Source organism: Biomphalaria glabrata, chromosome 3, assembly GCF_947242115.1.
Source record: "Biomphalaria glabrata chromosome 3, xgBioGlab47.1, whole genome shotgun sequence".
In the NCBI taxonomy this organism is placed as follows: domain Eukaryota; kingdom Metazoa; phylum Mollusca; class Gastropoda; family Planorbidae; genus Biomphalaria; species Biomphalaria glabrata.
The window spans coordinates 584,103-611,186 of NC_074713.1; the positions used below are offsets into that span (position 1 = coordinate 584,103).

The 27,084-nt window shown below is 40.1% G+C and overlaps 1 protein-coding gene across 3 annotated transcripts in view; it reads right to left on the reverse strand.

Annotated features, from left to right (window-relative positions):
- The window catches only part of LOC106054208 (serine-rich adhesin for platelets-like), a 160,418-nt gene that overhangs the window by 103,635 nt on the left and 29,699 nt on the right, over positions 1 to 27,084 (reverse strand). For 2 of the 3 annotated variants that reach the window (XM_056022810.1, XM_056022809.1), the window contains exon 1: positions 9,010 to 9,369. The exons of the other annotated variant lie outside the window; for it this stretch is intronic. The gene's annotated coding sequence lies outside the window, so the exon portion shown is untranslated. Of the gene's footprint in view, positions 1 to 9,009; positions 9,370 to 27,084 lie in introns of those variants that run through there. 3 annotated transcript variants of the gene reach the window in all.

Sequence of the window (27,084 nt, forward strand, 5' to 3'; positions counted from 1 at the left end):
CTATGCAGTCTAATCTATGATCTTGTAAGCAAAGAAAAAATGCGTATTAAAAGTAGATTTAAATGCTTGACTAACCACGGCAGTCTGTATTTTCACGCCAGACCACTCAACACACAACAAACACTATCGCTTGGTTGTCTTGTCATGACCGACTACACGTAGTCTAGACTAGCCTTACACTGACCAGTTTTTTTTTTTATCAGTCAGACACACGATCTATTTACTTCTTGGGATAGGGAGAGGCTTAGATGAAAATGTTACTTTTTTTCTCGAGTTGGTTATCCTAATGCCTTTAGATCTACCTATACATGTATTTATAACTGTACCACAGCTCTGGAATAGGCCGTCACTAAGCCCAAGAGCCTGTAAGAATGAAGCGATACGATTGGTTAAATCTAGTTTCCTTTTCAGTATTGTTGATGGAAATGACGTATGCCTAACCTAAAAACAAAATCTCAAAGAACCCCGTTTTTTTTTTTGAGATGTCAAGAATTTACTGTCTGATTTATTAAATATAAATGTTTCTAAGCATTTAAATAAAAAATGGTAAAATGTTTACTGTTACAACTTTTTACTCAGAATTCAAATATGTCAATAAGTCAAATTTGAAAAACAATCGGAGTTTCCCATTAACCGATGATAGGAATACGAAGAATTCATCGTAGTTAATAGTTGGCCTCACATTTACATACCGGTATATAATGTGACCCAAGCCAGTAATAGTCACATACCCTGGGGAACTTTCAGGCAAGACTTGGGGTAAAGAGCTCAGAGCCCCACGCTTGTTCGCTGAGAGCAATCCTTCTCAGCGCTCAAAGGGATGATAGACTTAACAGACGTTATGTTGCCTGGATTCTTTTGGAGATAGGAATTTTGAAACTCTGAATTTGAGGACAGCTCTCAGCCAATGCAGCTGTGAGATAGATCTAAATGCTGTTGGGCTGAGCGCTTAATTCCATAGTCAACTGTTCATTGTAATGTATTAAAAGGGGGACTTGGTTTTAATTACAATAATTTAAAATGCTGTTTTTTCCCCCCTTCAGAAATGTTTAAAGACATGCTAATGGCGTTGGTACATCGGAGAAATTAAGTTGTACATTAACAAGTCACGTGAAGTGTCTAAACAACAGACTGCTGTTAAGTAAGGTCAGGGTCAACAAGTGGAGCAGACGGATGAAAACAAGCAACTTGGAGATGGTCTGCCCTACCCTTTCCCTGGCGCTTCCTACCAAACAAGTGTCTTAAACTTGTGGCCTCAGCAGAAGTGACATACGGGTCAAAGTTCGACACCTTCCTATCCTGCCCCTCTACCTTCTCTCTCTCTCACAGAGGTCCGTACAATAGCAGGGTATCCAAGAGGTCTCATACACAGGATGTTGGCGTTTTTGAATGACGCACGTCATTTTTACTTTCAGTCACGATCCAATGGTTTAAGGGTCACACGTTACAGATGGCTGGATTTTCAGGCTACACTGTTTTCCTGGGGGCAAAACCATCGGAATCTTGCAGGAGCTGGATTTAGGCTACACAGAAAACTACCGGATCCAGTTTACCAAACATCAGCAAGACCTCACAGAGAGGATTTTTTTTTTTAGACCTAACATGTAAACAGGCTCTATGAAATCATTCTGAACATGTGATAGGCGCTCTTGACTAATGTCTCGATGGAGGCGGGTTCGAACCCCGCCAGATGAACTACGGGAGGCTTGAGCAAGGGTGTGAAAATGTTCAGTTGTGAAGGAACACCAAAAACATGAACATGAACAAAAACTGAAGCGAATCAATTCAGAGGAGATCGAAGCTTATTTTTTAAAAGAAAGAAGCAAAATATTTATTTCAAAAATACTTTACAAAACAAAAAACAAAGCTTAACTAAGGGTAATAACTGCACATTTACAACCATACCTCTCAAAACTGTAATTACAACCGTATTTCTCAATACTATATTTCCCCTTTCGATATCAAACTATATTAATGAATAGACACTAAGAAATTAATTGGTTATATGTGGATTGATTCCTATTTTTTAAGGGGGCAGTGAATAATTGTGCAAATTTCAACATAATCGAAGAATGGATGTATAAGAAATAACGTGTTCCAAATCTTATCAAATGTGTATTAGACAAGAGTGAGTTGATACAAGCTTTGGAACAAATAAATAAACATTATCCTTTGGTGATACTTTCGAGGTTGTTTAATATGTGACATACAGATTGCAATACAAAACAGCTAGAATGCAATCTTTTAGTTAGAATCTTTTGCGGGGTTAAACGGGAAATTGGCTTGTTTTCAGACGTGTCTTCAGGAATGAAGATTATTACATCTTAGCCCAAGCCTCCTCCAGGGGATGTGTCGTAGGGCAGGGTTCAGAACCGGGGCCATCGAGACGACACCCTTGAATGCATACCAACTATCTGGCAGCCATCTATTTGCTCAATCCAGACTTTTTAGGCCTCATGTTTTTTTCGCCTCTCTTGACTTATTCAGCATAGTCAGCGGTTGGCCACATTTTAGAAAGTAACAAAAAATCTGGCCAAAACTCCACATCGGCAGTTTGGCTAAGACAACAAAGGAGATCAGCCTGGGGGGTTAAGTCAGCCTTTCCTTTCCCAGACAGAAGCATCTCCCAATGAAACGCAAGCCTGTTGCCACATCAAAAGAATTCGCTTGCACCTGTAACCAAAAACAAAATAGAAATGCTCCAGCACAAAGCAAACGAACTGGAAAAGTACAAGAAATGATAACAGTACAAATTTCTGACATTTGCAAGCCGCTCAGAACCAGGAGAAAGCAAACGATAGGTTTTGTTTTTATATTGTGCTTTGACATAGGTTTCGAAGACGGACCCTGGCTTAGGTCCTTACAAGGAATGCATTGTACCATAAAAATATGTGGCAAATCTAGCATAGGAACACTAGATAGCAACTTTATTGGATACAACGAAAACATAGTTATTTATTGAAAAAAGCATCGAGTCAAGAGGTCACATGACTTTTCAGAGCTTCAAATACACGAATGTTTTGATTTTGACTTCTGTGCTGAAAAAAATAGGCTCTTAATCAGCGGTTCTCAACCTTTTATGCTCGGCGACCCCTTTTTATAATCCACCACTCTGCCGCGACCCCCCCCCCCCCATAGACACACACAGCAATAGAAGAATAGACGATAACGATCCCTTTTTTCGATGGTCTTTGGCGACCCCTGGCAAATCATCAATCGCCCCCCCAAGGGGGTCGCGATCCACAGGTTGAGAACCCCTGCTCTAAATGAATGTTTATTACAGAGACCAAATTCGTTGAACTCTTTCTCTCCCAATTAACCATAGCATCGTTGATTTGACACCACGACATTAAATTTAGTTTTGGTTTTATAAACTATTATTTGTTTTGTATAAAAAGAGCGTGCGTGCCCCTATAATTCTAAACCAAAAGTAACATTTTCTGATTACAAACAAAATTTTTTATTGAAGTTTGATCATAACAGGGTAGAATGTAGAAATGTCAAAACTGAAACAATTCTGTAAGAATGTAGACAAATAATTGCGGAGATAAAAGAGTTTATCGCACCAAGTAAACTAAACTCGAGAGACAGGAGAGCGATCGTCGCAGTTGCACACACACACACGCGCGAGATGCGCGCCAGTGTCATTTCCCAGGCACGCGCAAAAAACCTGCAGTGATTTACCGCCCACTCTAGCAATTCAGTATTTTCACAAGAGGGACATGGTCTTGGAAGAGTTCAATTAGGAAGATCACGAGCTTGTGTTCAGAGTGGGCGGGGACTTAATGTGAAGCACACACCGGGAAGAGGAAATCTTTCGTCAAACACACACAAAGTGTGTCTGCCAGATCAATGTAATTGGTTCATGTGCATGTCTGCTGGGCGTGTGTCGTCCAGTGTCAGTGTGTGTCTGCGAGATCAATGTATTTGGTTCATGTGCATGTCTGCTGGGCGTGTGTCGTCCAGTGTCAGTGTGTGTCCGCGAGATCAATGTATTTGGTTCATGTGCATGTCTGCTGTGTGTGTGTCGTCTAGTGTCAGTGTGTGTCCGCGAGATCAATGTGTTTGGTTCTTGCGCATGTCTGCTGTGTGTGTGTCGTCCAGTGTCAGTGTGTGTCCGCAAGATCAATGTATTTGTTTCATGCGCATGTCTGCTGTGTGTGTATCAACTAGTGTCAATATGTGTCCGCGAGATCAATGTATTTGGTTCATGCGCATGTCTGCTGTGTGTGTGTCAAATAGTGTCAGTGTGTGTCCGCGAGATCAATGTATTTGGTTCATGCGCATGTCTGCTGTGTGTGTGTCAACTAGTGTCAGTGTGTGTCCGCGAGATCAATGTATTTGGTTCATGCGCATGTCTGCTGTGTGTGTGTCAACTAGTGTCAGTGTGTGTCCGCGAGATCAATGTATTTGGTTCATGCGCATGTCTGCTGTGTGTGTGTCGTCTAGAGTCAGTGTGTGTCCGCGAGATCAATGTATTTGGTTCATCTTCATGTCTGCTGTGTGTGTGTCGTCCAGTGTCAGTGTGTGTCCGCGAGATCTATGTATTTGGTTCATGTGCACGTCTGCTGTGCGTGTGTCATCCAGTCTCAGTGTGTGCCCGCGAGATCAATGTATTTGGTTCATCTGCATGTCTGCTGTGCGTGTGTCGTGCAGTGATAGTGTGTGTCCACGAGATCAATGTATTTGGTTCATGTGTGTGTGTCGTCTGGTAGGTGCGTGTGTGTCTGCATCTTTATTATGTATGTATATGGCCGTGCACAGTGTGTGCACCTACTGTGCTTGTATCGTATAGCATGTGTATGTCTGTATATGAGCGTGTCTCCTCTGGTATGCGCAGGCTGCACGTTTGTGTATGTGTGCAAAGGCTATACACAAAAAAAAAAGATCCAGTAAAAGGTCAAGGTAAAACGATTGCCACTGCAGTCCAGGTATTTCCTACACAAGCCAGGGGTGTGTGTGTATGGGGGGGGGGAGCCAATAAAATAAACGCGATCAAATGTAAACTTCCAGATGATAACACACGCGGTGCCTGGAGAGAGTTTTTGCTGTGATCAGTTATTGGGCAATACACTATTTGTGTCTCTTCTCTGCCTGTCTTTACGGAGATACGAAAAAAAAAAAAGGAGGGGCCGGGAGGGGGAGGGGGTTTACACAGGGTGATAAACTGTAACATACTACGTCACAAGTCATATCAAAGACTAACAACAAACAGACACATGGAGTGACTGTCTGAGATAGGCAAGGACTGCACTTTAGGAGCACTCAGCATGGTGTGGAGGGGGGGGAGAACAACTAAAAACAAACCAGATGTCCACTGGAAGTAATACATTGAAGAGAGGGGGGGGGGTTCAGGGATTGAAGACCAGCACAATGAAATAGTAATATACAAACTAATGAGTATGTTGAGTAGATAGGAGAGAGAGAAAGAGAGAGAGAGAGAGAATAAAGGAGACTTAGTAAAAAAAAAACAAAGTGCGAGAATGAAGTTTTCATTATTGGACGATAAACCAGACAAGAAGAAAATGTGTGTGTGTGTGTGTGTTGATAAACCAGACAAGAAGAAAATGTGTGTGTGTGTGTGTGTTGATAAACCAGACAAGAAGAAAATGTGTGTGTGTGTGTGTTGATAAACCAGACAAGAAGAAAATGTGTGTGTGTGTGTGTGTTGATAAACCAGACAAGAAGAAAATGTGTGTGTGTGTGTGTGTTGATAAACCAGACAAGAAGAAAATGTGTGTGTGTGTGTGTTGATAAACCAGACAAGAAGAAAATGTGTGTGTGTGTGTGTGTGTTGATAAACCAGACAAAAGAAAATGTGTGTGTGTGTGTGTGTTGATAAACCAGACAAGAAGAAAATGTGTGTGTGTGTGTGTTGATAAACCAGACAAGAAGAAAATGTGTGTGTGTGTGTTGATAAACCAGACAAGAAGAAAATGTGTGTGTGTGTGTGTGTTGATAAACCAGACAAGAAGAAAATGTGTGTGTGTGTGTGTGTGTGTGTGTTGATAAACCAGACAAGAAGAAAATGTGTGTGTGTGTGTGTGTTGATAAACCAGACAAGAAGAAAATGTGTGTGTGTGTGTGTTGATAAACCAGACAAGAATAAAGTGTGTGTGTGTGTTGATAAACCAGACAAGAAGAAAATGTGTGTGTGTGTGTGTTGATAAACCAGACAAGAAGAAAATGTGTGTGTGTGTGTTGATAAACCAGACAAGAAGAAAATGTGTGTGTGTGTGTTGATAAACCAGACAAGAAGAAAATGTGTGTGTGTGTGTTGATAAACCAGACAAGAAGAAAATGTGTGTGTGTGTGTGTTGATAAACCAGACAAGAAGAAAATGTGTGTGTGTGTGTGTTGATAAACCAGACAAGAAGAAAATGTGTGTGTGTGTGTTGATAAACCAGACAAGAAGAAAATGTGTGTGTGTGTGTGTTGATAAACCAGACAAGAAGAAAATGTGTGTGTGTGTGTGTTGATAAACCAGACAAGAATAAAGTGTGTGTGTGTGTTGATAAACCAGACAAGAATAAAGTGTGTGTGTGTGTTGATAAACCAGACAAGAAGAAAATGTGTGTGTGTGTGTGTGTGTTGATAAACCAGACAAGAAGAAAATGTGTGTGTGTGTGTTGATAAACCAGACAAGAAGAAAATGTGTGTGTGTGTGTGTGTGTTGATAAACCAGACAAAAGAAAATGTGTGTGTTGATAAACCAGACAAGAAGAAAATGTATGTGTGTGTGTGTGTTGATAAACCAGACAAGAAAAAAATGTGTGTGTGTGTGTTGATAAACCAGACAAGAAGAAAATGTGTGTGTGTGTGTGTGTTGATAAACCAGACAAGAAGAAAATGTGTGTGTGTGTGTGTGTTGATAAACCAGACAAGAAGAAAATGTGTGTGTGTGTGTGTGTTGATAAACCAGACAAGAAGAAAATGTGTGTGTGTGTGTTGATAAACCAGACAAGAAGAAAATGTGTGTGTGTGTGTGTTGATAAACCAGACAAGAAGAAAATGTGTGTGTGTGTGTGTGTTGATAAACCAGACAAGAAGAAAATGTGAGTGTGTGTGTGTTGATAAACCAGACAAGAAGAAAATGTGTGTGTGTGTGTGTGTTGATAAACCAGACAAGAAGAAAATGTGTGTGTGTGTGTGTGTTGATAAACCAGACAAGAAGAAAATGTGAGTGTGTGTGTGTTGATAAACCAGACAAGAAGAAAATGTGTGTGTGTGTGTGTGTTGATAAACCAGACAAGAAGAAAATGTGTGTGTGTGTGTGTGTGTGTGTTGATAAACCAGACAAGAAGAAAATGTGTGTGTGTGTGTGTGTTGATAAACCAGACAAGAAGAAAATGTGTGTGTGTGTGTGTTGATAAACCAGACAAGAATAAAGTGTGTGTGTGTGTTGATAAACCAGACAAGAAGAAAATGTGTGTGTGTGTGTGTTGATAAACCAGACAAGAAGAAAATGTGTGTGTGTGTGTTGATAAACCAGACAAGAAGAAAATGTGTGTGTGTGTGTTGATAAACCAGACAAGAAGAAAATGTGTGTGTGTGTGTTGATAAACCAGACAAGAAGAAAATGTGTGTGTGTGTGTGTTGATAAACCAGACAAGAAGAAAATGTGTGTGTGTGTGTGTTGATAAACCAGACAAGAAGAAAATGTGTGTGTGTGTGTTGATAAACCAGACAAGAAGAAAATGTGTGTGTGTGTGTGTTGATAAACCAGACAAGAAGAAAATGTGTGTGTGTGTGTGTTGATAAACCAGACAAGAATAAAGTGTGTGTGTGTGTTGATAAACCAGACAAGAATAAAGTGTGTGTGTGTGTTGATAAACCAGACAAGAATAAAGTGTGTATGTGTATGTGTGTTGATAAACCAGACAAGAATAAAGTGTGTGTGTGTGTGTTGATAAACCAGACAAGAATAAAGTGTGTGTGTGTGTTGATAAACCAGACAAGAATAAAGTGTGTGTGTGTGTTGATAAACCAGACAAGAATAAAGTGTGCGTGTGTGTGTGTGTGTTGATAAACCAGACAAGAATAAAGTGTGTGTGTGTTGATAAACCGGACAAGAATAAAATGTGTGTGTGTGTGTGTTGATAAACCAGACAAGAATAAAGTGTGTGTGTGTGTTGATAAACCAGACAAGAATAAAGTGTGCGTGTGTGTGTGTGTGTTGATAAACCAGACAAGAATAAAGTGTGTGTGTGTTGATAAACCGGACAAGAATAAAATGTGTGTGTGTGTGTGTGTTGATAAACCAGGAACTTGTAGTCTTCACCAAGAACAAAGTGAATGTGTGTGTGTGTGTGTAACTGATGGGAAGACGATGCAAGATGTCAACAGAGATTACATTCTCTCCGGAAGCAAATTAGCATTATGTGCCCGTTTGTCTGTCCGTCCGTCTCAAGCCAATATCGCCTGTCCGTATGTCTCAAGCCCACCATTATGTGTCCATTTCTTTGTTCGTATGTCTCAAGCCCACCATTAGGTGTCCATTTCTCTATCCGTATGTCTCAAGCCCACCATTAGGTGCCCATTTCTCTATCCGTATGTCTCAAGCCCAACATTATGTGCCCATTTCTCTGTCCGTATGTCTCAAGCCCACCATTAGGTGCCCATTTCTCTATCCGTATGTCTCAAGCCCACCATTAGATGCCCATTTCTCTGTCTGTATATCTCAAGCCCACCATTATGTGCCCAGTTCTCTGTCAGTATGTCTCAAGCCCACCATTATGTGCCCATTTCTCTTTCTGTTAGCCTCAAGCCCACCATTACGTGCCCATTTCCGCCCGCTTGCCTCGCGTGTCCATCCGTCAAGGAAGCCCAGATTGCTAAAAGCTTCTCTTTAAGAGATTTAAAAGTAATGCCCGACTATCCATTAGATGCGAGTGTAGGAAGAATGTCATCAATAAATCTTGTCTACAGCGTCACGTCCTCAGTGAACTGCTTTGATCGTCTACTTTGTACTTACTTTCCTGTACAATAAACCGTTTACTTTGTACTTACGTTTCTGAACAATAACTCCAAGCACTCACGAGAAAGAAAATCACAAGTTTCAATAACACTGAAATCTACATTCACTAAATACAAGCTAGAAACAAAACAAAACAAAGCACCACTTTTCTTTTAAGAGCTTTCTCATAACCGGTATTAAGTTTAGTACATACTAACACCAGATCCACCACTGTTAAAACCACTCAAGTGGGTTGATATCCGTAGTAAAGGGAAAAAAGAAACAGCACCGGTAGGCTGACCTAGGTCTGCGCGAAAGTACCGCTATAGCGGACCAATCCAGACACTAACGGGACGCTCCGCTAGTAGCGAAACTGTCGAGCGAGAACTTCTTGACGCAGTTATTGACACGACGGGGGAGAGGTGGGGGGTCACACTGTGTGCGACACTCTGGGGGTGCGAGAGGAGACACACGCGAGCTGGATTTTTTTTTGGGGTTTGTAAACAAAGACCCCCCTAAGTGTCCAGCACTGACCACTATCCACAACACACAAACACCGAGGCATTTGCTCAGCTCATCAACATGGCCTTACAGTCAAAACCACCCCCCCCCCCATGCCAGCCCACCGCTTCCCGCTTTGCCATCAGCTGTCTCCCACTCCCTTCCTGCACCGAGCTCGCCCCAGCTCTCCCTTCTCGTCCAGGCCATTATAACCGCTATAAACACAGCTGGATCATAAGGAAGCGTACACACACAGAAAGAACACTCAAAATAGATTTTTATAAGTACCATATATACATTCAAGAGAAAACGAGGTCTCTCGAAGCAGAAGAGTTACATTTCTTTTTTCAAGTGTCTAGATATAATCTCCAATAATTCAAATCTACAGATTATCTTGCCACACTCAATAGATTTTTCCAAGTGTCATAAATACGTTCAAACAATAAATGTAATATGTGTCCAAACTTGGATGGCTGGTTGGTCGTGTGGTATACGCGTGAGACTGTCATTAAGATGGCCCCGAGTTTGAACGCTGCCCTCCCCTCTTCTATAAAGGAAAGTCCGAAACGTATCCAATCAATTCCAGTTAGTACACTAAGCGCGTGGCGTGTGAGCAGTAAAGCGCTTAACTTCCAAATCGGGGGTCCCGGGTTCGAATCCTGATGAAGACTGGGATTTTTAATTTCGAGATGTCTAGGGCGCCTCAAAGCCCAACCAGTTCTAATTAGTACCTGGCATTAGTTGAGGAAAAGTAAAGGCAGTTGGTCGTTGTGCTGGCCACATGACACCCTTGTAAACCGTAAGGCCACAATAACAGATGAGCTATAAATCATCTGTCCTACACACCGTAAGGTCTGAAAGGGAAACTTTACTACTTTTTTTACACTAAGTTACTATAGTACTACGAAACTCTTCGCCTATCCCGCCCCCCTTTTCCTCTTTCTTTGACCTTATCCGCTGACCGGACTGACCAACAGCTACACCTTTCTCATTTCCAATTTCACTGGCCTAGCACATGTGCACGCTTCAGTGCTCTAATCGGAACAGTAGAGAACCTGTCCATGTTGTAGCTGATACTAGCGCCGGATATTAGTTAAGTGGAAGCCCTGAGTAGGCTATACGATTTTTTTAAAGCCCCTACCCTCTTCAACCTTCAATTACAATATAAATGGATTACAATATAAATGGATTGGATAATAGGAATACATCTAAAAGCATGTCATATGGATGGCTGCCTGGTCGTGCGGTTTGCGCGCTGGACTGTCGTTCGGATATATCGACAGTCGAGGGTTCAAACCCTGCCCGCTCCCGTCCCCCGTCGTCCTGCGGGAGGTTTGGACTAGGAAGTAAACTATCTTCAACTCTGAAGGAACATCCGAAACATGTAAAACATTTTACAAAACATTTTACAAACATATTTCTTAAGAATGAGAGTGCTTGTCAACTGAATCTAATGTCACGCATTTTCTTACATAATGTGTTTTAATTTGTCCAAAGCTTATATCATATCAACTAAAAATGTCTTTCTGGTAAAAAGTTTGATCATGTTTATTCTCTCCCACTTCCTATTCTCGGATCAAGTTGAAACTTGCCACAATTATTCATTGGACCTGACCCAGTCATGAATGGATAAAAAAAATACACTTGATGAGAGATGAGGATGTATATATATATATATATATATATATATATATATATGGATTTAATCCCTTTATTACGTTTTTACACATTATTTCCCCTCCCACTTCCTGTTCTCGGATCAAGTTGAAAATTTTGCATAATTATTCATAGTCGATGACAATACACGAATCAATCCAAAAATAATTAGCAATTAGTTAATCATTTAGTACTGATTAATTTTTTTATGGACAGAAAGGGAGCTAAACCCTGTAATTTTCAGATAAATGGCAGTAATTAGCGTTCTTTCACTTAAATAAGCTTTATTTTTTTCTTCTCAAAGTATTCTTTTTCTGTTGTTTTTTTTTCCTACCCTTGAATTTCCATAAATCCGACCCTGGCTGATACAGCAACACACAAGCGTGACTCCTCTTTAGCTTGTGACTCCTCTTTAGCTTGTGACTCCTCTTTAGCTTGTGGCCGCTCTATTGAACAGATTTGTGCTCGCGTGGCTTGCTGTCTCCAGTATGTTCCAAGCAGCATGTTTCATCGAGAAACTCCCCAAACACCCTCGTATTGGCGGTTCGATCCTATTGATCCCCCCCCCCCCCCACACGGTCACTAAACCGGAGAGCAGAGTCGGCGAAATCATAATAACCATGTCGCGTAGCTCTTCTCTCAGCAAAATAAAATTGATCCGAGCTGTCAGCTTCGTGTGGGGGGGAATTCCCGTAACTTGGGTCGATGTCTATTTATAGTAACTCAAGTAGGCGTGGCCAGCCAGCCGCTACAAGGCACGTAGGCAGTGCATGTATAATTTAACACACTGTCTCATGTTGAGCATGATAATGAGACACGTAATGACATTAACAAATTAGTTTGATCAAGCCCTCTTACCCAGTAAGGTGTGTACGGTGGCCTAGAGGAAAATTCAATGCCCAGAGAGACAAATGAGAATTATGTTCATATCAGAAGCAAGGACCGGACTGGGAGCTGATATAAAACATTCAATCTGCTTTTTATAAACTTTTTACAATTATTATATCAGATATCATGAACTCAGTCTGTTGTATGGTAAAAAGTCTGTACACGTTATTTCTCCCACAACCAATCTCGGATTAAGCTGAAATTTCGCACAATTATTTCTTTAACCTGACAACACAAGAATCACTTTAAAAAAATTTAACAAATGAATTGATTAACTATTGTTAATTAATTATTTTGTTTGGTATCTTGAACAAGTGAAAGAAATCGTCCTTGACAGATGTGGTGGTATAAGTTGAATTACTCCCCTTGAGAACTCCTGAGCCTGGGTGAACACTAAGACACCCACTTCTTCATTCCCTCCCCTTTCACAATTGGTCCAGACAAGGGATAGGATCATAGCGCGTCGAGAAAGCTAAAAGCTAAATAAAAACAATTGGTAAAAATATTTTATATGACACAGATTTATATGTCTAGACTCTAGGTCAATCATAAATAATTACATGTCTGATCAAAACTAATTGATACAATAACAATATAACCTTAATTTTTTAAAGTTTTTTAAATAATGTTTATGTCTTGCTTGTTATCGATAAAATGAAAAATGAGATTTACAAAACATTTCATACGCTGGAGCTTGAAGCAGAATGTTGGAGGCGGGCAACAATTGAACGACATTTATTTTAAAGATCCGAATTGATAGCACCATGTTTTGGTTCGGTAAGGGGAGGGAATGGTGCACACAAAAACATTCTAGGGAGAAAAAGATTTAGTACTAGATTGTGGCGGCTATCTTTATCGTCATTAAGAGGTCAAAGTTGACACAGAATATTGATGAGCTCGAGGATTACAGAAGACAGTCACACTTAGTAGGTAGCTCGTGACTTACTTTCAAGACAATCCTTCGTGTCCTCACCACGGATTTTAAAATCCATGAATTTTTTTAAACAAAACTGTTTCAAATGAATGAAATTATGAGCCTTAGAATAAATCTTAAAAAAAAATAAAAAAAAATTAATGAGTTGTTGGTCGGCCCCTGCGGGCCTGTCGAACACACACATTATTATGCAAAGTCTTTTCAGATCAAAGCTGTAGAATAACAAGAACTGCCAACAAAGTCGTGCCATTAAAAATGACTATGTTTATGTGTACACGAGTAAAAATTTCTCTCTCCCTCCCTCCCTCTCTCTTTCTCCCTCCTTCCCCCTCTCTCCCCCCTCTCTCTCTCCTCCCTCCCCCCTTTCTCTCTCTCCCTCTTTCCCTCCCTCTCTCTCTCTCCCTCCATCCCCCCTTTCTCTCTCTCTCTCTCTCATCACTATTTTCTCTGGCCTTTTTTTTTCTCTCCGTGAAAGCTTTTTGGTCCTAAGTTTACATTCTCACAGATGCGATGACCGACTGAGATTGCGAATGCCTGAATAAGGTCGTCGTGACCAGCTTGACATACAGATTCAGAGTCAATAAATGTATGGACATGACATTGTGAAATAACACCGAGCCCTGGCTAGTGTATCTTGTCAAAGAAAAAAATCATAAAGTGTTTAGAGCAGGATTTAAGACAGCCAAAAGCAGCAACCAAAATACCAAGAAAAACATAATCAAACAATTTCATTCCACAAATTTTAAAACATCACACGCATATATTTTAAAAGCAAAATATACAAACTATTATAGCTATATATATATATATATATATATATATATATATATATATATATATATATATATATATATATATATATATATATATATATCAATACTGTAAGATGTATTTCCCTTAATCAATTTCATACACAATTAATAAATCTCCACTAATTAACTAATTTTTTTTTCATATCTTGTTAGGAACATTGAATGATTGTGCAAAGTTTCAACTTGATCTGAGAATGTGGAATGGGAGAAATAGCGTGTACAAACTTTGTACCAGACAGACAGAGAGATCTAAGCTTTGCAAAAAGAAAGACATGACATCAAATAGTCTGATCATGTCCATGTTATTAACACCCCCATTAACTCTTTCTCTCCGTAATTATCTACGACATTCTGGTTGAATCAACGCTGGTATCGTCAGGTAGGAGAGAAAGAGTTAAGCAACACAAAGTATACTTTTAAGTAAATAAGACTTATTCACACTGCTTCTAAAATGGCGTGTCTGTGTAAAAAAAAAAAAACAGTTCGCATTTTGAAATGTAAAAACAAGATTGACTCGTAGTTCAGAAAATCAATCAACCCGAAGCAGGTTTTGAGGGCTACACAAGCGAGAAAGAAATGGAATTTTCAATAGCGCTTACAGCTAAGCGTGACGAGAGGACAGACAAAAAACGCACAAAACCTGGGATCTATTAAAAATCAATGACATGATTGATTCGAAATAATTGATGCAATTTCACGCAACGTAAGATTATTTTTTTTTCAAGTATCTCTTTTTTTTTTACAGAGGTGCCCCACGGAAACGTCTTAAAGACCAGATTAGGCGCTAACTTGCTTTGGCTGACATGGAAGAGAGTACATGGCCGGAGATCGCTTACAAAGGCCGAGGGATACACATTTGAGACCAAAAGAAAATACGCTGCAGCGGACAGACGCAGATCGCGAAAGAGAATCTAAATCGACGGACAGCGGTTAATACTGCGTCGCCTGTGTCAAAATATGTAGGTCGCAGCTGGGGCTGCGTAGCCTCATTAATCTTTGGACAAGCATTATTACTCCGAACTTTCAGTGAATATTTCAAACGAATTTCAAGTAGATTATGAATAGGTCCAAGAACATGGCGTGGTTCACATGTACATCTAGAACAGGGGTTCTCAACCTGTGGGTCACGACCCCCTTGGGGGGTCGATTGACGATTTGCCAGGGGTCGCCTAAGACCATCAAAAATAAGGATTGCTATTGTCTATTCTTCTATTGCTGTGTGTGTCTATGGAGGGGGGGGGGTCGCGGCAGAGTGAGAGATTGTAAAAAGGGGTCGCCGAGCTTAAAAGGTTGAGAACCGCTGATCTAGAAGTTCTACTAACAAAACTAGGTGCACATATACATCTAAAAGATATAGTATCAACAAAAACTCACTTTAAAAAAAATGAAACAATTAAAAAGTGTTTTGCTTCCTGGATTTGTTGAAGAACTTTTTGTTACAATTTCACGGTAGTCTGAACACGCTTAAAGATACAAAATGTTCAAAACATACAATGCTGAACTTTTTTTCTTTTTATTGGATGTTCAGGTCTACGCCATGTCGTAATGCCAGGAATCCTGCAGGGGCCAGAGATTCTCTTGTAAACAATTGTAACAGATAGCAGTTGGGGACTCTGGGTGAAGGGGATGAAATAAGTCGTGAGAACTCTGGGTGAAGGGGGTTAAATAAGTCGGTAGAACTCTGGGTGAAGGGGGTTAAATAAGTCAGTAGAACTCTGGGTGAAGGGGGTTAAATAAGTCGGTAGAACTCTGAGTGAAGGGGGTTAAATAAGTCAGTAGAACTCTGGGTGAAGGGGTTTAAATAAGTCGGTAGAGTCTTAGATGAATGTTAATTGGACAGCACGCTGACACAACCATTCTAATAAATATATTGGTTGCAAGAAGAAAGTATTGAATTAAGCTGTTATATAATAATGTTAAGCTCAGGGCCGGGTGAAATAGGGCTTCCATATTTCAAAAATAGCAAAATATATAAAAGACTTTATTTTAAAAAATATAAAAAATAAAACGTCTCTAAAGGGAAGAACTGCACATTTAGAAATATATATCTCACTAATGAAGAATTTATCCTAGGATCAAGTTGAAACTTTGCGCAATTATATATTGTTGACGACAACACGCGAATCAATTTAAAATTATTATTTTTTGTAAAATCCAATCATTGAATCAATTATCGAAAGTAGTAATTCATTAATCTTGTCTTATAAAGAAATGTACTAAGTCAAAGGGAGATAAAACTTGTTTAAAGAAATAGCTCGTCTAAAAATTGCAAACTCTATTTTATTCGACTATAAAACCTATTTTTATAAGTACTTGAATACCTTAGTGGCAAACGTGTCGGCCTTCCAACGTGGAGGCTCGAGACCTCGAGTTCTAATTCAAGCTCGAGCAACCGTTTTATTTACATAGCTTTTGAAAAAGCAGTCAAGAAACCTCTCAGACATCCCTCGCCCAAACTGGTCCACAAAAGTCATTGGGGGTCCACAAAAGTTTTTGGGGGTCCACAAAAGTCATTGGGGGTCCACAAAAGTCATTGGGGATCCACAAAAGTCATTGGGCCATAGCGTACCGGTACTGAGCATGCTAGAAGCATGAAGGTCGCGCTCTAAACAAAAACAATTCATACAAATATTTCCAATTGCAACCATTTATTATGAATAGTCTAGATGTATTAAAAGCTTAATTAGATGATTGAATTCCAAATTATTGATGCCACTGTAATCACTATAATCTTTGTTTGCTTGTTATAAGTATTTTTTTTATAGATTACGGTACTTGTTAAACAATGTTAATTCAACTTTAAAACAAAAAGAAATGAATGCCTGGTCCGAACGATGCAATAACCACGTGACACTGACTTCTACTTCCTCCGTCTCCATAGCAACCAATAGTATCAATACAGTATTTCTGGTGCTTTCATTCTCTGGAACACGCTGCTTTGAAACATGTACTTCCAGGTCCCGTAGACGAACGTAAAGATTCAGCTAAATGCTGACTAGTGTTAAAACCTTATATTTGAGTTGATTTGCAGGGGATTACGAGGTAATCACAGCAAAGTTAGGAAGTGAAATCGTACAGTGTTGGTCCTGGGCTTCATTATCATTGTAACCAGGTAACCTCCCATCGACTCCCACCTCCCTGATAGGCAAGAGAAGCAGCCATAAAATTGACTGCGATAACAAGTGAACAGAGCCAGATAGCTTGGGGAAACTGGAGAAGCCAAACCTGCTTGGCGGTGAGTGCCGGTGCCGAAACTCTACTAGAGCGGAATAAAGATCGACCTTCAGCAGGACTGAAATATTCAAGATGACAAGCTGCCAGGAGTGTGTGTTTACTGGATGTAGTACGTGTACACCAAGCCAAGCACAACAAAAGAATTCATCATTACAATCATCATCAACATTATTCTTAAAAACAAACATAAACCATCATTTGTTGAAACCATCATCACCATCATTTGTTGAAACCATCATCACCATCATTTGTTGAAACCATCATCACAATCATTAGTAGGAACCATTATCACCATCATTTGTTGAAACCATCATCACAATTCATCAGTTTGTTGATATCATCATCATCATCCATAAACCATCATAACAATCATTCGTTAAACCATCATCGCAATCATTTGTTAAAACCATTATCATCACCATTTGTGAAAACCATCATCACCATCCATCATTTGTTGAAATCATCAGCATAATCATTCGTAAACCATCATAACAATCATTCGTTAAACCATCATTGCCATCATTCATAAACCATCATCACCATCATTTGTTGAAACCATCATCACCATCATTTGTAAACCATCTTAACACTCATTCATTAAACCATCATTACCATCATTCGTAAACCATCATTACCATCATTCATAAACCATTATCACCATCATTCATAAACCATTATCACCATCATTTATTAAACCATCATCACCATCATTTATTAAACCGTCATCACCATCATTAATTAAACCATCATCACCATCATTTGTAAACTATCATCACCATCATTTGTAAACTATCATCACCATCATTTGTAAACCATCATCACCATCATTAATTAAACCATCATCACCATCATTTGTAAACTATCATCATCATCATTTGTAAACTATCATCATCATCATTTGTAAACTATCATCACCATCATTTGTAAACTATCATCACCATCATTTGTAAACTATCATCACCATCATTCGTGAAACCATCATCACCATCATTCGTGAAACCATCATCACCATCATTTGTACACCATCATCACCATCATTCATAAACCATCATCACTTTCATTCGTAAAACATCATCACCATCATTCATAAACCATCATCACTTTCATTCATAAACCATCATCACCATCCTTAGTAAAAACCATCATGACAATCATTAATAAAACCTTCATCCCAATTTTCATAATTATCGTCCGTGGAAACCATTAACACAATCATCAATAAAAGCCATTATCAAATTCATCAAATAAAACCATTACATCATTTAAGCTACAGAATTCTAAAAAAAATTTTTTTTTAAATCTTTAATGCGTGCATGAAAAACAATGTATTCAAGCACGACTACTTGGTGACTGAAAAGTACCAACAATCAAATAAATGTTCTAGAAGTTATAGAACAAAAAAAAAAAGATCCTTTCTTGCCTAAAACCAATATGGTGAGTTAATGTATCGCCTGCGTTCGCGTTCGGTCAATGAAATGAAAGACTATGAAGTGAGACCACGTGACGTGTTACGTTGAAGAACTTCCGGTAAGCCATTACATTAACTCTTTCTCTCCGTAATTATTTACCCCATTCTGGTGGAATCAACGCTGGTATCCTCGGTTAGGAGAGAAAAGAGTTAAAACAAATAAAAATTCAACATTGAATAAAAATGTATAAACCAGGCAACAAGCACAGGCAGAACGAAAAGAACACCAGGCATCGATAATCAGGTTCGTAATACCACGCGTTGCCGGAAGGTAACATCTAGAGCCTACATAAACAGATCTCCTGGAATGTCTGCATTCAGAAATACAAATAAACAGGGTTTGTCTCAGCAGGACATTAGTTAGTATTAGATTTACAAACACTTGGATCGCACCACTTACGTCACAGCGTTACAAATCCACATTGAATTAAGACCACACAAAAAAATGGACTATCTTTAAACATAAGGAACAGCCAGTTTGAAATACATCCGCTAAGAAAGTGTCGTAAGTGCTGGGGAACCTCACCTCAGGTCAAGTCGGTCTGGCTAAATATAAGATCAGGGCAAGGGAGTGCCCAGGTATTTCATCAGGGAGTGAAGGCGGGATGTCTGGTTCAGAGCCGTGCAACTTAACACGTATCCACACGTCGGGGACGCCTTAATCAATAATAATATCCCGTTTGCACAACTCTCCGAACGTAGCGTACATAAAAATTTAAGTTGGGGGGAAAAAGGGGGGGGGGGGTGCACGCTACATTACTCATTGTCAAAATAGCTGCAGGTAAAAGTTGATTTAAAATGATGAAATCAGTTACGGAACTTTGATAGTGATTTCTATAAATAGTTTGCAGTTGGTTCCTATAGTGTGTTCTTAAGATAAGGGAATAATAATAAACAAAGTACTATTAGTGTCTGTTTCATAAAGTGAACCTGGAAACCCAGTCTAAGCCAGGTAAATGCACTACAGTGTCTGTTTCATAAAGTGACCAGGGAAGCCAGTCTAAGCCTAGTAAATGCACTACAGTGTCTGTTTCACAAAGTGACCAGGGAAGCCAGTCTTGGTCTGGTCAACGCAGTACAGTGTCTGTTTCATGAAGTGACCAGGGAAGCCAGTCTTGGTCTGGTCAACGCAGTACAGTGTCTGTTTCATGAAGTGACCAGGGGAGCCAGTCTTGGTCTGGTCAACGCAGTACAGTGTCTGTTTCATGAAGTGACCAGGGAAGCCAGTCTAGGTCTGGTAAACGCAATACAGTGTCTGTTTCATGAAGTGACCAGGGAAGCCAGTCTAGGTCTGGTAAACGCAATACAGTGTCTGTTTCATAAAGTGACCAGGGAAACCAGTCTTGGTCTGGTCAACGCAGTACAGTGTCTGTTTCATGAAGTGACCAGGGAAGCCAGTCTTGGTCTGGTAAACGCAATACAGTGTCTGTTTCATGAAGTGACCAGGGAAGCCAGTCTAGGTCTGGTAAACGCAATACAGTGTCTGTTTCATAAAGTGACCAGGGAAACCAGTCTAGGTCTGGTCAACGCAGTACAGTGTCTGTTTCATAAAGTGACCAGGGAAACCAGTCTAGGTCTGGTCAACGCAGTACAGTGTCTGTTTCATAAAGTGACCAGGGAAGCCAGTCTAGGTCTGGTCAACGCAGTACAGTGTCTGTTTCATAAAGTGACCAGGGAAACCAGTCTAGGTCTGGTCAACGCAGTACAGTGTCTGTTTCATAAAGTGACCAGGGAAGCCAGTCTAGGTCTGGTCAACGCAGTACAGTGTCTGTTTCATAAAGTGACCAGGGAAACCAGTCTAGGTCTGGTCAACGCAGTACAGTGTCTGTTTCATGAAGTGACCAGGGAAGCCAGTCTAGGTCTGGTCAACGCAGTACAGTGTCTGTTTCATAAAGTGACCAGGGAGGTTAGTCTTGGTCTCTGATTGTATTACTAGATCTAGAACTAGGAGAAATGTAAAGTAAAAGTTAAGGTCAGAAGAAGCGTGTTCGTATTGTTATTGTTTTTCACCTTACACTCTTCTAGGTCGTCACTACGCTAAACTAGTGACCACATTACAAATGGACCTCATTCACCAATAGTAAACAAAACAACATTTAGTCACGTCATAATATTGATAAAACAGCGAAAAAAAAACTGCCACGCGATAGCCACGGTGTATTAAAAATTAGATCGTGATTTGTATAGAAGAGATGGAGCACCACGTGGCTAAATCTTTGTTTGTTTACGATTGGTGAATGAGGTCCCTTGTGGTAGACACTACAGCCTTAAATGTGTGTGTGTGTGTGTTTAAATTGGGGGATGAAATAATCATGAACGGTGAAGTCGAAGTCCGAGGAGAAAGGGGGGGGGGCTCCTTTGATCAGCGCAGAATAGCCCTTGGTTTCCGAACAAAAAAAAACCCAGCAGATCTCTTTTCAAAATTAGTTTCACAAAGACAGAAAAAAAAAACCAGCAGATCTCTTTTCAAAATTAGTTTCACAAAGACAGAAAAAAAAAAAACCCAGCAGATCTCTTTTCAAAAATAGTTTCACAAAGACGGAAAAAGAAAAAAAAGGAGGCCGTCGATGAAAGATGTTGATGTCGAAAAAGAGAGAACTTTAATTTATATCCACCCAGCAAACAAGATTTTCATCCACATGAAATAAAATGTGACAAATGATGTAGGTTAAAGCAGGGTCTATAGAGTCGGGAACATTTCTGCAATTGTTCCTATTCTCAATTATGCGAACGTCAAAAAATGTTATACATTCGATTGACTATAAAAAAAAAAAAATAAGGCACAGAGTAAAGACATTTCAATAGAACTTTATCCCCCCAACAGACTTGAACAATACCTCCCACACATACAATGGGGTGACTATCTCGCTATGACATTAAGTCCCCCCCCCCCACCCCCTGATAGATTGATTTTATTTATTTTTTTTTTGCCTTACCCTTCTGTTGCATTCATTGTCAGCTCAAATCTGGAGAAAACTTCTAGCAAGCTGTTCTCTGAACACGACAGCGGGAAAGGCATTAGCTGTAAATCAGCCGTGTTGTCATTTATGCGCTTACGGTCATTATAGACTTACAACATTGAACGTCTTAACTGAGAAATCAACCAAACATGCCAACTCTAAAATACGAACAAGAGAGAAAGTTTGAGCACAATCGTTCCAGTATCAATAACGTAGGAGACCAAACTGTAATCACGTGACGCGAGAGTTCAGGATACAGCAGGCTTCATTCAAAGTGTACATACATTTCTATTGCCTTGTGGAATAAGCATTTGATCCATTCATGTTGGCTATATAAAGAAAAGCCCCCCCCCCACACACACACACACACGCGCACAGACCGGTGAAGTGATCTTTCTGTACCGCTACAAGGATCTGTTCTTCATACGGACATGCAGTCACTGGTTTCGATTTTTAAAAAAAATGCAAATGGGCAAGCCGTAATGTTGCGACATCGTACAAAAGAACAGTTAACAGACATAAATACTAACACAAATATTGGTGTCAGAAGATAGGGAGCACTATGAGTAGGTTGGCTTATCAAGGGTGTCATGATTGGGTGGGAAGGGGGGGAGGCGAAATAACCGACTGTTGGTCAGCTTATCTAAATTGATTTGTCCACTTGTTGGCGTAGGTCTGTAACCTGGGCCGGCCCTAGCATTTGCGGGGCCCTATGCGAAACGGATCGCGCGGGGCCTAGTCTGGGTAGGGATTAAGCATAATGTCAAAATTTTTTTTTTTTTTTTTAATTAGAAAATAGGCCTACTTTCGTTTTTGCAATAAATTTTTATCAAATGAAAGCTCGCAATGCCACTGTTTATTTATTAGCACCCCAAAATGTCAATTTCGTCTATTCTTCGGGAGATTTGAAAAAATTCAAAAAAGTTCAGGACTTTATCGTATATTTTGCCTTTTCATGAGATTTCCTGGAGGCCCTGGAAAACCAGGAGTTCGCGAAAACCCTGTTATTTTATATACGTTATAATGGTTTAATTTAATAATGTACACTTGGAATTAGCGCGGGGGGCTATGAAAGCGCGGGGCCCACTGCGACCGCATAGGCTGCAGTGGCCTAAGGCCGGCCCTGTCTGTAACACTATGTACTAAGTACTTCCTATAGTACAGGATGTGTGTTAACTGGGAAGCGAAGACAATACGATGAGAATAACCGTGACAAGGATGTTCATCATCAATGTGTTATTACCCAACCAGCAGACGTCAGGGTAAAAAATGGGCGCGGAAAACAAAAAAAAGGCGGGAATGAAATACTTGTGCTTCTTCACTGATTCGGAGAATTCTATTGTGATGGGGACATTCTCAACACAGAAAGAAGAAAAAATAGAATAGAATCACGTAGCTTTTTAATATATATCGACCCCCAATTGCTCTAATCAACTTGCGAATTGTTTGTTTGTTTGTTTTACATGTTTCGGATGTTCCTTCAGAGTTGAAGATAGTTTACTTCCTAGTCCAAACCTCCCGCAGGACGACGGGGGATGGGAGCGGGCAGGGTTTGAACCCTCGACCGTCGATAAATCCGAACGACAGTCCAGCGCGCAAACCGCACGACCAATTCATGGGGACTAGTGGGTGGGTGGACGCTGTTGTCGAAAACTGCTCTAACGATTTTCCTAGAAATTTGACAGTAGAGGTATAATTTTTGGGAAAGGAATCACTGGCTATCTGGCCACACTGGGAAAACTCTAGTTTGACCGTTATCATTTTTCATCAAAGTATTAAAAATAATACATAAATTTGGATAGAAAAATACAAAATCTTTTTTCTTTAACATACTACGCTTTCTGGTATATCCGCAAATCGGATCCAGGAACATTTCCAAGTCAGCTGACTTTTAAAGCAGACAAAAAGAGCAAGGCGTAAATGTCAGACATCAGCGCACCGTGCGGGGCATCTATCTCGCAAGAGGGATAACCTCAGAAAAGGACAGTACAACAAACGGCCCTTATAAGCCTATCAGTAGAATTGTATATACACAGACTAGCCGGACTGTGACTAGATTAATACACACGCTGAGCCAGGGTTTTGTTTTTCTTGTGTGTGTGTGGGGGGGGGGGGAAATTGGGAAGTGTTTTAGGTCTTCACAATACAAAAAGATCCCTAGATGTACCTTTGAAACACACACAGCAACTCAAACAAAGGACAAGTGGGAAAGATGGAATCCTAGTTAAGCTTTGGTCAATTAACCTAATGAAATACTCCTGGCATTCTAATCTTTACTATCCATAAGGAAATTTTGTCTTACAATTTGTGCATGATACACGCACACAAACAACAACAACAGAAAAAAAAACATATCAATTCAACGCTCTTTTCACCTTTCACTTGCTTTTTAGCCCAGACACCAACAACTGAACCATGCCCAATGTGCGTTAGTAAGTTCTGTGTCCTATAAACTCCAAGCGGGGGCGGGGGGGGGCTGTCTAGTGTGACGTTCACACTCGCCGGGGATTATATTATCGAACTATTCAATGAAATGAAGAAAGAAACAACTCTCTGTATTTTCTTAAAACTTCTTTAATAATACTTCTTCAACTTTCACATAAAATAACCTCTCAATTCAATAACAACTTGACTTGATACTTCATAAATAAAACGTAAAAGATACACGAAACTTCACTTAGTATAACTTCAACTAATAAAACTTTATTTAATGGACCCGCTAATATCACAAAACTTGAATAAACATTACTAAGAGAAGACTTAAGCGATAACTAAGCGAGGACCATCGCTCTATAAGAACTACTACTATGCGACACTAGCGGATCCAGAACTTTGGAGTGGGGGGGGCGATTTTTTTCCAAACCCTAACCCTAACGCCCAGTAAACCCTAACCCTACGCATAAACGTGCATACAGTGCGCGCGCGCACACACAGACACGCACACACACACACATATATATATGTATATATATATATAAATATGAGAATAAAAAAAGCAGCATTTCTTAACCTTCGGCGAAAAACAAAACAACTGGGGCAGCGCTATAAGGTTCTCTGGTGAAATTCGGGGCGAAGCCCCGACGCCAAAAGCGTTTTCTTGCTTTTTTGACTGCAGATACGCATTCTCCTGACAAGTACAGCTCATTCTTCACAATGTAGTTTGGGGCGAAGCCCCGACGCCAAAAGCGTTTTCTTGCTTTTTTTCACTGCAGAAACGCATTCTCCTGACAAGTACAGCTCTTTATTCATCAATGGAGTACGGGGCGAAGCCCCGACGCCAAAAGCGTTTTCTTGCATTCTTCCTTGCAGAAACGCATTCTCCTGACATCTACAACTCATTACCCATAAATGAAGTTCGGGGCGAAGCCCCGACGCCAAAAGCGTTTTCTTGCATTCTTCACTGCAGAAACGCATTCTCCTGACATCTACAACTCATTACCCATAAATGAAGTTCGGGGCGAAGCACTGCAGAAACGCATTCTCCTGACAAGTACAGCTCATTATTCATCAATGGAGTACGGGGCGAAGCCCCGACGCCAAAAGCGTTTTCTTGCATTCTTCCTTGCAGAAACGCATTCTCCTGACATCTACAACTCATTACCCATAAATGAAGTTCGGGGCGAAGCCCCGACGCCAAAAGCGTTTTCTTGCATTCTTCACTGCAGAAACGCATTCTCCTGACATCTACAACTCATTACCCATAAATGAAGTTCGGCCCGAAGCCCCGACGCCAAAAGCGTTTTCTTGCATTCTTCTCTACAGAAACGCATTCTCCTGACATCTACAACTCATTACCCATAAATGAAGTTCGGGGCGAAGCACTGCAGAAACGCATTCTCCTGACCTGAAGCTCATTATTCATACTATTAAAAAACGACCTTTCGAATAATGTTGTACTTGAAAAATATTCTAATTTGAATTTATAGGCCCATAATACATTGCAAATAAAACCGATTTGTTCCTTGAAAAGATAGGATACCCCACGAATTTAGATTTTTGCTTTGAGGATCGCCGCCGAAAAAAAACTTATTCGATAAATAGTATTCAAGAAAACTCTAGTATAAATTGTGAGTTATAGTCCCAAATTTATTTAGCTAGAAAAATATCAGATTGAGTAAAGGCTGGGAAAAGGTGACAATGAAAACGTTATTTGAGTTTAGAACTCATCTCAATCATGACTCTTATACTGAAAAATTTCGTTTGAATTCTAACTTTTCCAATGCAAAGTCTTTTTTAAAATACTTATAACTTCATGTGAAATTACAAAAACTCTGTCTGGAAATGGGAATGGCGGTAGAGTGAAAACGATTAATCCTCGCTCCTTTACTAATTTCTGCTAAAGATTGCATTTGGCATTAAAGAATAGGGGTGGCGCGACTCGATATAAGAATTTAATTTATAGTATATTTAAATTATATTAGTGACAGATTTTTTTAATTTTGTAATTTCTTAACTATAATACAAAAAGAAAAAGTATTGATTTGTCCGATGGGGGAAATGCGATTGCATGTATCGCCCCTCCCACCTGGTACAACCCTTTTTCATTTAAATTTACTAATGATACAATTTGAGATTAGAGTGTGGTACGACATATTTACAATGGGTCACATATCAATACGTAGTTTATATTATATAGATATTCAACTAATTTTATTCACAAACTATGATTCTCCACAAAAATAGGACCGCCCCCCCAGCACTCAGAGCGCTAGAGTGGGGAGGGCAGTACATGCAATCGCCCCCCCCCCCCTCACCCCACCGAATCGGCCAAAATACCAGAAAGGGAGCGACATAATATAAAATGTATATATTAATTCAACTAATTTTGTTCACAAACTATGATTTCTCCATAAGAACGGACCGCCCCCCCCACACTCAAAGGGTTTAGGTGGGAAGGGCAGAAGAGGTATTCGTCCCCCCCCTCCCACCAATCGGCAAACAGGGAACGACATAATATAAAAATCGGTTAAAATATCAATAACAAGTTACAGGAATATAGATATTTAATTGATTTGTTAGCAGGCTGTGATTTCTACCAATAAATTGGACCGCCCCCCCCGACTCGAAAGTGTAGGGGGGGGGCGGAATTGATACCATCGCTCCCTCCCGACTTCACCAAATCGGCCAACATACTAGAGGGGGGGGGCGAAATAATCTAAAAATATGTTGAAATATAAATAATTAGTATATAATTTTAACATAAGTAATAAATTCGTATACAAACTGTGTGAATCCTATACTAAAGTTCGTCCAGGGGGGGGGTCGGCCGAGTGGGGGGGGGCGATCGCCCCTACCGCCCCCCCCCCCTGGATCCGCCAGTGCTATGCGAGGACCCCGTCTAACTGACTTTCCCCTAATTTATACTTTCTTTGATCGTACATTCCAGAATCATGGAACCTTCTCAGATAATTATTTTAGTAACTTTGACCTTCTAGAAGCTGACGTGTGCAATTTTTCCCCTAACCTCTTTCTTTGATTGGATACCTAAAATTAACTTCTTTACGCTGGACACTTGCACTGGTTTGAACTCGCTTATAGAAACTGGTCGAAATAGGTCACAGACTCGACTCCTGACACTAGTAGCTTGTTGCATAAGCTAGATGAAGCCGAGAGGACCGGAAAGAGCTGGGAAGCCATTAAAATACTAGCAAAAGACCGTGGAGAGTGGCGTGTTT